Raw genomic sequence first — 10,687 nt, forward strand, 5'->3', positions numbered from 1 at the left:
AAAATCCCAGGCCTAAACTAGACCTAACATGCGTTATCCTCAAAAATATTGATCGAAACCTGGTTTAATCGACTGTTTCAGTGTGGTACCACATTACTATGTGATCCAAACCAGAAAGTAACCCAGGATCTGTTCAACGAGTATGTGAAGTGTGCGAAAGTATGAGTCTGATGAGGTCAAATCCCAGACCAATCCCAGACTTAACTTGCGTTATCCTCCAAAATATTGATCGAAACAAGGGTTAATCGACTGTTTCAGTGTGGTACCACATTACTATGTGATCCAAACCAGAAAATAACCCAGGATCTGTTCAACGAGTATGTGAAGTGTGCGAAAGTATGAGTCTGATGAGGTCAAATCCCAGACCTATCCCAGACCTAACTTGCGTTGTCCTCTAAGATATTGATGGAAACCAGGTTTAATTGACTGTTTCAGTGTTGTACTTCATTACTACGTGATGCAATCCAGAGAAAGCCCAGGATCTAGCCATCAAGTATGAGAAATATGCGAAAGAACGAGCCTGATGAGAGCAAATCCCAGACCTAACCTAGACCTAACATGAATTATTCTCTAAAATATTGATCGAAACCAGGTTTAATCGACTGTTTCAGTGTGGTACCACATTACTACGTGATACAAACCAGAAAAAACCCACGATCAGTTCAACAAGTATGAGAAGAATGCGAAAGTATGAGCCTGATGAGGGCGAATCCCAGACCTATGCCAGACCTAACTTGCGTTATCCTCTAAAATATTGATCGAAACCAGGTTTAATTGACTGTTTCAGCGTGGTACCACGTTACTACGTGATACAATCCAGAAACAGCCCAGGATCTAGCCATGAAGTATGAGAAATATGCGAAAGTATGAGCCTGATGAGGGCAAATCCTAGACCTAACCCAAACCTAACATGTGTTATCCTCTAAAATATTTATCAAGACCAGGTTTAATTGAATGTTTCAGTGTGGTACCACTTTACTACGTGATCCAAAGCAGAAAAAACCCTCGATCAGGTCAACATGTATGTTAAAACTGCGAAAGTATGACCCTGATGAGGGCAAGTCCCAGGCCTAACCTAGACCTAACTTGCGTTATCCTCTAAAATATTGATCGAAACCAGGTTTAATTCGCTGTTTCAGCGTGGTACCACATTACTACGTCATACAATCCAGAAACAGCCCAGGATCTAGCCATCAAGTATGAGAAATATGCGAAAGAATGAGCCTGATGAGAGCAAATCCCAGACCTAACCTAGACCTAACATGAATTATTCTCTAAAATATTGATCGAAACCAGGGTTAATCGACCGTTTCAGTGTGGTACCACATTACTATGTGATCCAAACCAGAAAATAACCCAGGATCTGTTCAACGAGTATGTGAAGTGTGCGAAAGTATGAGTCTGATGAGGTCAAATCCCAGACCTATCCCAGACCTAACTTGCGTTGTCCTCTAAGATATTGATGGAAACCAGGTTTAATTGACTGTTTCAGTGTTGTACTTCATTACTACGTGATGCAATCCAGAAAAAGCCCAGGATCTAGCCATCAAGTATGAGAAATATGCGAAAGAACGAGCCTGATGAGAGCAAATCCCAGACCTAACCTAGACCTAACAAGAATTATTCTCTAAAATATAGATCGAAACCAGGTTTAATCGACTGTTTCAGTGTGGTACCACATTACTACGTGATCCAAACCAGAAAAATCCCAGGATCAGTTCAACAAGTATGAGAAGAATGCGAAAGTATGAGTCTGATGAGTGAAAATCCCAGGGCTAACCTAGACCTAGCATGCGTTATCCTCTAAACAATTGATCCAAACCAGGTTTAATGGACTGGTTCAGTGTGGTACCACACTACTACGTGATACAAACCAGAAAAAACCCAGGATCTGTTCAACAAGTATGTGAAAAACGCGAAAGTATGAGCGTGATGAGGGCGAATCCCAGACCTATCCCAGACCTAACTTGCGTTGTCCTCTAAAATATTGATGGAAACCAGGTTTAATTGATTGTTTCAGTGTGGTCCCACATTACTACGTGATCCAAACCAGAAAAAACCCAGGATCTGTTCAACATGTATGAGAAATATGCGAAAGAATGAGCCTGATGAGAGCAAATCCCAGACCTAACCTAGACCTAACATTAATTATTCTTTAAAATATTGATCGAAACCAGGTTTAATTGACTGTTTCAGTGTGGTACCACATTACTACGTGATCCAATCCAGAAATTGCCCAGGATCCAGCCATGAAGTATGAGAAATATGAGAAAGTATGAGCCTGATGAGGGCAAATCCTAGACCTGACCTAGACCTAACATGCGTTATCCTCAATAATATTGATCGAAACCAGGTTTAATCGACTGTTTCAGTGTGTTACCACATTACTACGTGATCCAAACCAGAAAAAAACCCACGATCTGTTCAACGAGTATGTGATGTGTGCGAAAGTATGAGTCTGATGAGGGCTAATCCCAGACCTATCCCAGACCTAACTTGCGTTATCCTCTAAAATATTTATCCAGACCAGGTTTCATTGAATGTTTCAGTGTGGTACCACATTACTACGTGATCCAATCCAGAAAAAACCCAGGATCCGTTCAGCAAGTATGTGGAGAATGCGAAAGTATGAGTCTGATGTGTGAAAATCCCAGACCTAACCTAGACCTAACATGCGTTATCCTCAAAAATATTGATCGAAACCTGGTTTAATCGACTGTTTCAGTGTGGTACCACATTACTATGTGATCCAAACCAGAAAATAACACAGGATCTGTTCAACGAGTATGTGAAGAAAGCGAAAGTATGAGTCTGATGAGGGCTAATCCCAGACCTATCCCAGACCTAACTTGCGTTGTCCTCTAAGATATTGATGGAAACCAGGTTTAATTGATTGTTTCAGTGTGGTCCCACATTACTACGTGATCCAAACCAGAAAAAACCCAGGATCTGTTCAACATGTATGAGAAATATGCGAAAGAATGAGCCTGATGAGAGCAAATCCCAGACCTAACCTAGACCTAACATGAATTATTCTTTAAAATATTGATCGAAACCAGGTTTAATTGACTGTTTCAGTGTGGTACCACATTACTACGTGATCCAATCCAGAAATAGCCCAGGATCCAGCCATGAAGTATGAGAAATATGAGAAAGTATCAGCCTGATGAGGGCAAATCCTAGACCTGACCTAGACCTAACATGCGTTATCCTCAAAAATATTGATCGAAACCAGGTTTAATCGACTGTTTCAGTGTGTTGCCACATTACTACGTGATCCAAACCAGAAAAAAACCCAGGATCTGTTCAACGAGTATGTGAAGTGTGCGAAAGAATGAGCCTGATGAGAGCAAATCCCAGACCTAACCTAGACCTAACATGAATTATTCTTTAAAATATTGTTCGAAACCAGGTTTAATTGACTGTTTCAGTGTGGTACCACATTACTACGTGATCCAATCCAGAAATTGCCCAGGATCCAGCCATGAAGTATGAGAAATATGAGAAAGTATGAGCCTGATGAGGGCAAATCCTAGACCTGACCTAGACCTAACATGCGTTATCCTCAATAATATTGATCGAAACCAGGTTTAATCGACTGTTTCAGTGTGTTACCACATTACTACGTGATCCAAACCAGAAAAAAATCCAGGATCTGTTCAACGAGTATGTGAAGTGTGCGAAAGTATGAGTCTGATGAGGGCTAATCCCAGACCTATCCCAGACCTAACCAGCGTTATCCTCTAAAATATTTATCCAGACCAGGTTTCATTGAATGTTTCAGTGTGGTACCACATTACTACGTGATCCAATCCAGAAAAAACCCAGGATCCGTTCAACAAGTATGTGAAGAATGCGAAAGTATGAGTCTGATGAGTGAAAATCCCAGACCTAACCTAGACCTAACATGCGTTATCCTCAAAAATATTGACCGAAACCTGGTTTAATCGACTGTTTCAGTGTGGTACCACATTACTATGTGATCCAAACCAGAAAATAACACAGGATCTGTTCAACAAGTATGTGAAGAAAGCGAAAGTATGAGTCTGATGAGGGCTAATCCCAGACCTATCCCAGACCTAACTTGCGTTATCCTCTATAATATTTATCCAGACCTGGTTTCATTGAATGTTTCAGTGTGGTACCACATTACCACGTGAACCAAACCAGAAAAAACCCAGGATCCGTTCAACAAGTATGTGGTGAATGCGAAAGTATGAGTCTGATGAGTGAAAATCTCGGGGCTAACCTAGACCTAACATGCGTTATCCTCTAAAATATTGATGCAAACCAGGTTTAATGGACTGTTTCAGTGTGGTACCACTTTACTACGTGATCCAAAGCAGAAAAAACCCTCGATCAGGTGAAGATGTATGTTAAAACTGAGAAAGTATGATCCTGATGAGGGCAAATCCCAGGCCTAACCTAGACCTAACTTGCGTTGTCCTCTAAAATATTGATGGAAACCAGGTTTAATTGACTGTTTCAGTGTTGTACTTCATTTCTACGTGATGCAATCCAGAAAAAGCCCAGGATCTAGCCATCAAATATGAGAAATATGCGAAAGAATGAGCCTGATGAGAGAAAATCGCAGACCTAACCTAGACATAACATGAATTATTCTCTAAAATATTGGTCGAAACCAGGTTTAATTGACTGATTCAGTGTGGTCCCACATTACTACGTGATCCAAACCAGAAAAAACCCAGGATCCGTTCAACAAGTACGTGAAGAATGCGAAAGTATGAGTCTGATGAGTGAAACTCCCAGGCCTAACCTAGACCTAACATGCGTTATCCTCAAAACTATTGATCGAAACCTGGTTTAATTCGCTGTTACAGCGTGGTACCACATTACTACGTCATACAATCCAGAAACAGCCCAGGATCTAGCCATAAGGTATGAGAAATATGCGAAAGAATGAGCCTGATGAGAGCAAATCCCAGACCTAACCTAGACCTAACATGAATTATTCTATAAAATATTGAACGAAACCAGGTTTAATCGACTGTTTCAGTGTGGTACCACATTACTATGTGATCCAAACCAGAAAATAACCCAGGATCTGTTCAACGAGTATGTGAAGTGTGCGAAAGTATGAGTCTGATGAGGTCAAATCCCAGACCTATCCCAGACCTAACATGCGTTGTCCTCTAAGATATTGATGGAAACCAGGTTTAATTGACTGTTTCAGTGTTGTACTTCATTACTACGTGATGCAATCCAGAAAAAGCCCAGGATCTAGCCATCAAGTATGAGAAATATGCGAAAGAACGAGCCTGGTGAGAGCAAATCCCAGACCTAACCTAGACCTAACATGAATTATCCTCTAAAATATTTATCATGACCAGGTTTAATTGAATGTTTCAGTGTGGTACCACATTACTACGTGAACCAAACCAGAAAAAACCCAGGATCCGTTCAACAAGTATGTGGTGAATGCGAAAGTATGAGTCTGATGATTGAAAATCTCGGGGCTAACCTAGACCTAACATGCGTTATCCTCTAAAATATTGATGCAAACCAGGTTTAATGGACTGTTTCAGTGTGGTACCACTTTACTACGTGATCCAAAGCAGAAAAAACCCTCGATCAGGTGAACATGTATGTTAAAACTGCGAAAGTATGATCCTGATGAGGGCAAATCCCAGGCCTAACCTAGACTTAACTTGCGTTATCCTCTAAAATATTGATGCAAACCAGGTTTAATGGACTGTTTCAGTGTGGTACCACTTTACTACGTGATCCAAAGCAGAAAAAACCCTCGATCAGGTGAACATGTATGTTAAAACTGCGAAAGTATGAGTCTGATGAGTGAAAATCCCAGGCCTAACCTAGACCTAACATGCGTTATCCTCAAAAATATTGATCGAAACCTGGTTTAATCGACTGTTTCAGTGTGGTACCACATTACTATGTGATCCAAACCAGAAAATAACCCAGGATCTGTTCAACGAGTATGTGAAGAATGCGCAAGTATGAGTCTGATGGGAGCAAATCCCAGACCTAACCTAGACCTAACATGAATTATTCTCTAAAATATTGATCGAAACCAGGTTTAATTGACTGTTTCAGTGTGGTCACACATTACTACGTGATCCAGACCAGAAAAATCCCAGGATCAGTTCAACAAGTATGAGAAGGATGCGAACGTATGAGTCTGATGAGTGGAAATCCCAGGGCTAACCTAGACCTTACATGCGTTATCCTCTAAGATATTCATCCAAACCAGGTTTAATGATCTGTTTCAGTGTGGTACCACACTACTACGTGATACAAACCAGAAAAAACCCAGGATCTGTTCAACAAGTATGTGAAAAACGCGAAAGTATGAGCCTGATGAGGGCGAATCCCAGACCTATGCCAGACCTAACTTGCGTTATCCTCTAAAATATTGATCGAAACCAGGTTTAATTGACTGTTTCAGCGTGGTACCACATTACTACGTGATACAATCCAGAAACAGCCCAGGATCTAGCCATGAAGTGTGAGAGATATGCGAAAGTATGAGCCTGCTGACGGCAAATCCTAGACCTAACCCAAGCCTAACATGCGTTATCCTCAAAAATATTGATCCAAACCTGGTTTAATCAACTGTTTCAGTGTGGTACCACATTACTACGTGATCCAGACCAGAAAAATCCCAGGATCAGTTCAACAAGTATGAGAAGGATGCGAACGTATGAGTCTGATGAGGTCAAATCCCAGACCAGTCCCAGACTTAACTTGCGTTATCCTCTAAGATATTGATGGAAACCAGGTTTAATTGACTGTTTCAGTGTTGTACTTCATTACTACGTGATAAAAACCAGAAAAAACCCAGGATCTGTTCAACAAGTATGTGAAAATCGCGAAAGTATGAGCCTGATGAGGGCGAATCCCAGACCTATGCCAGACCTAACTTGCGTTGTCCTCTAGGATATTGATGGAAACCAGGTTTAATTGACTGTTTCAGTGTTGTACTTCATTACTACGTGATGCAATCCAGAAAAAGCCCAGGATCTAGCCATCAAGTATGAGAAATAAGCGAAAGAATGACCCTGATGAGAGCAAATCCCAGACCTAACCTAGACCTAACATGCGTTATCCTCTAAAATATTTATCAAGACCAGGTTTAATTGAATGTTTCAGTGTGGTACCACTTTACTACGTGATCCAAAGCAGAAAAAACCCTCGATCAGGTCAACATGTATGTTAAAACTGCGAAAGTATGACCCTGATGAGGGCAAATCCCAGGCCTAACCTAGACCTAACTTGCGTTATCCTCTAAAATATTGATCGAAACCAGGTTTAATTGACTGTTTCAGTGTTGTACTTCATTACTACGTGATGCAATCCAGAAAAAGCCCAGGATCTAGCCATCAAGTATGAGAAATATGCGAAAGAATGAGCCTGATGAGGGCAAATCCTAGACCTAACCCAGACCTAACATGCGTTATCCTCTAAAATGTTTATCAAGACCAAGTTTAATTGAATGTTTCAGTGTGATATCACACTACTACGTGACCCAAACCAGAAAAAACCCAGGATCTGTTCAACAAGTATGTGAAAAACGCGAAAGTATGAGCCTGATGAGGCCAAATCCCGGACCTGTCCCAGACCTAACTTGCGTTATCCTCTAAAATATTGGTCGAAACCATGTTTAATTGACTGTTTCAGCGTGGTACCACATTACTACGTGATACAATGCAGAAACAGCCCAGGATCTACCCATGAAGTATGAGAAATATGCGAAAGTATGAGCCTGATGAGGGCAAATCCTAGAACTAACCCAGACCTAACATGCATTATTCTCTAAAATATTTATCAAGACCAGGTTTAATTGAATGTTTCAGTGTGGTACCACATTACTACGTGTTCCAAACCAGAAAAAACCCAGGATCCGTTCAACAAGTATGTGAAGAAGGCGAAAGTATGAGTCTGATCAGTGAAAATCTCAGGCCTTACCTAGACCTAACTTGCGTTGTCCTCTAAAATATTGATGGAAATCAGGTTTCATTGACTGTGTCAGTGTGGTACTACATTACTACGTGATGCAATCCAGAAAAAGCCCATGATCTAGCCATCAAGTATGAGAAATATGCGAAAGAATGAGCCTAATGAGAGCAAATCCCAGACCTAACCTAGACCTAACATGCGTTATCCTCTAAAATATTGAGCGAAACCAGGTTTAATGGACTGTTTCAGTGTGGTACCACACTACTTCGTGATCCAAACCAGAAAAAACCCAGGATCTGTTCAACAGGTATGTGAAAAACTCGAAACTGTGAGCCTGATGAGGGCAAATCTTAGACCTAACCTTGACCTAACATGCGTTATCCCCTAAAATATTGAGCGAAACCAGGTTTGATGGACTGTTTCAGTGTGGTACCACACTACTACGGGATCCAAACCAGAAAAAACCCAGGATCTGTTCAACAAGTATGTGAAAAACGCGAAAGTATGAGCCTGATGAGGTCAAATCCCAGACCAACCCCAGACTTAACTTTCGTTATCCTCTAAGATATTGATCGAAACAAGGTTTAATCGTCTGTTTCAGTGCGGTACCACATTACTATGTGATCCAAACCAGAAAATAACGCAGGATCTGTTCAACGAGTATGTGAAGTGTGCGAAAGTATGAGTCTGATGAGGGCAAATCCTAGACCTAACCCAGACCTAACATGCGTTATCCTCTAAAATATTTATCATAGACCAGGTTTATTTGAATGTTCAGTGTGGTACCACATTACTACGTGATCCAAACCAGAAGAAACCCAGGATCCGTTCAACAAGTATGTGAAGAATGCGAATGTATGAGTCTGATCAGTGAAAATCTCGGGCCTTACCTAGACCTAACTTGCGTTGTCCTCTAAAATATTGATGGAAACCAGGTTTCATTGACTGTTTCAGTGTGGTACTACATTACTACGTGATGCAATCCAGAAAAAGCCCAGGATCCGTTCAACAAGTATGTGAAGAAAGCGAAAGTATGAGTCTGATGAGGGCTAATCCCAGACCTATCCCAGACCTAACATGCGTTTTCCTCAAAAATATTGATCGAAACCAGGTTTAATCGACTGTTTCAGTGTGGTACCACATTACTACGTGATCCAAACTAGAAAAAAACCCAGGATCTCGTCAACGAGTATGCGAAGTGAGCGAAAGTATGAGTCTGATGAGGGCTAATCCCAGACCTATCCCAGACCTAACATGCGTTATCCTCTAAAATATTTATCAAGACCAGGTTTAATTGAATGTTTCAGTGTGGTACCACATTACTACGTGATCCAAACCAGAAAAAACCCAGGATCTGTTCGACAAGTATGCGAAAAACGCGAAACTGTGAGCCTGATGAGGGCAAATCTTAGACCTAACCTTGACCTAACACGCGTTATCCTCTAAAATTTTTATCCAGACCAGGTTTCATTGAATGTTTCAGTGTAGTACTACTTTACTACGTGATCCAAACCAGAAAATAACGCAGGGTCTGTTCGACGAGTATGTGAAGTGTGCGAAAGTATGAGTCTGATGAGGGCAAATCCCAGACCTATCCCAGACCTAACATGCGTTATCCTCTAAAATATTTATCAAGACCAGGTTTAATTGATTGTTTCAGTGTGGACCCACATTACTACGTGATCCAAACCAGAAAAAACCCAGGATCCGTTCAACAAATATGTGAAGAATGCGAAAGTATGTGTTTGATGAGTGAAAATCCCAGACCTAACCTAGACCTAACATGAATTATTCTCTAAAATATTGGTCGAAACCAGGTTTAATTGACTGTTTTAGTGTGGTACCACATTACTACGTGATCCAAACCAGAAAAAACCCAGGATCTGTTCAACAAGTATGTGAAAAACGCGAAACTGTGAGCCTGATGAGGGCAAATCTTAGACCTAACCCAGACCTAAGATGCGATATCCTCTAAAATATTTATCCAGACCAGGTTTCATTGAATGCTTCAGTGTGGTACCACTTTACTACGTGATCCAATCCAGAAATAGCCCAGGATCTAGCCATGAAGTATGAGAAATATGCGAAAGTATGAGCCTGATGAGGGCAAATCCTAGACCTAACCCAGACCTAACATGCGTTATCCTCTAAAATATTTATCAAGACCAGGTTTAATTGAATGTTTCAGTGTGGTACCTCATTACTATGTGATCCAAACCAGAAAATAACGCAGGGTCTGTTCGACGAGTATGTGAAGTGTGCGAAAGTATGAGTCTGATGAGGGCAAATCCCAGACCTATCCCAGACCTAACATGCGTTATCCTCTAAAATATTTATCAAGACCTGGTTTAATTGATTGTTTCAGTGTGGTACCACACTACTACGTGATCCAAACCAGAAAAAACCCAGGATCCGTTCAACAAGTATGTGAAGTGTGCGGAAGTATGAGCCTGATGAGAGCAAATCCCAGACCTAACCTAGACCTAACATGAATTATTCTCTAAAATATTGGTCGAAACCAGGTTTAATTGACTGTTTCAGTGTGGTCCCACATTACTACGTGACCCAAACCAGAAAAAACCCAGGATCCGTTCAACAAGTATGTGAAAAACGCGAAAGTATGAGCCTGATGAGGGCAAATCCCAGACCTATCCCAGACCTAACTTGCGTTATCCTCTAAAATATTGATCGAAACCAGGTTTAATTGACTGTTTCAGTGTGGTCCCACATTACTACGTGATTCAATCCA

This window comes from Colletes latitarsis, unplaced genomic scaffold (assembly GCF_051014445.1).
Source record: "Colletes latitarsis isolate SP2378_abdomen unplaced genomic scaffold, iyColLati1 scaffold0023, whole genome shotgun sequence".
NCBI lineage: Eukaryota > Metazoa > Arthropoda > Insecta > Hymenoptera > Colletidae > Colletes > Colletes latitarsis.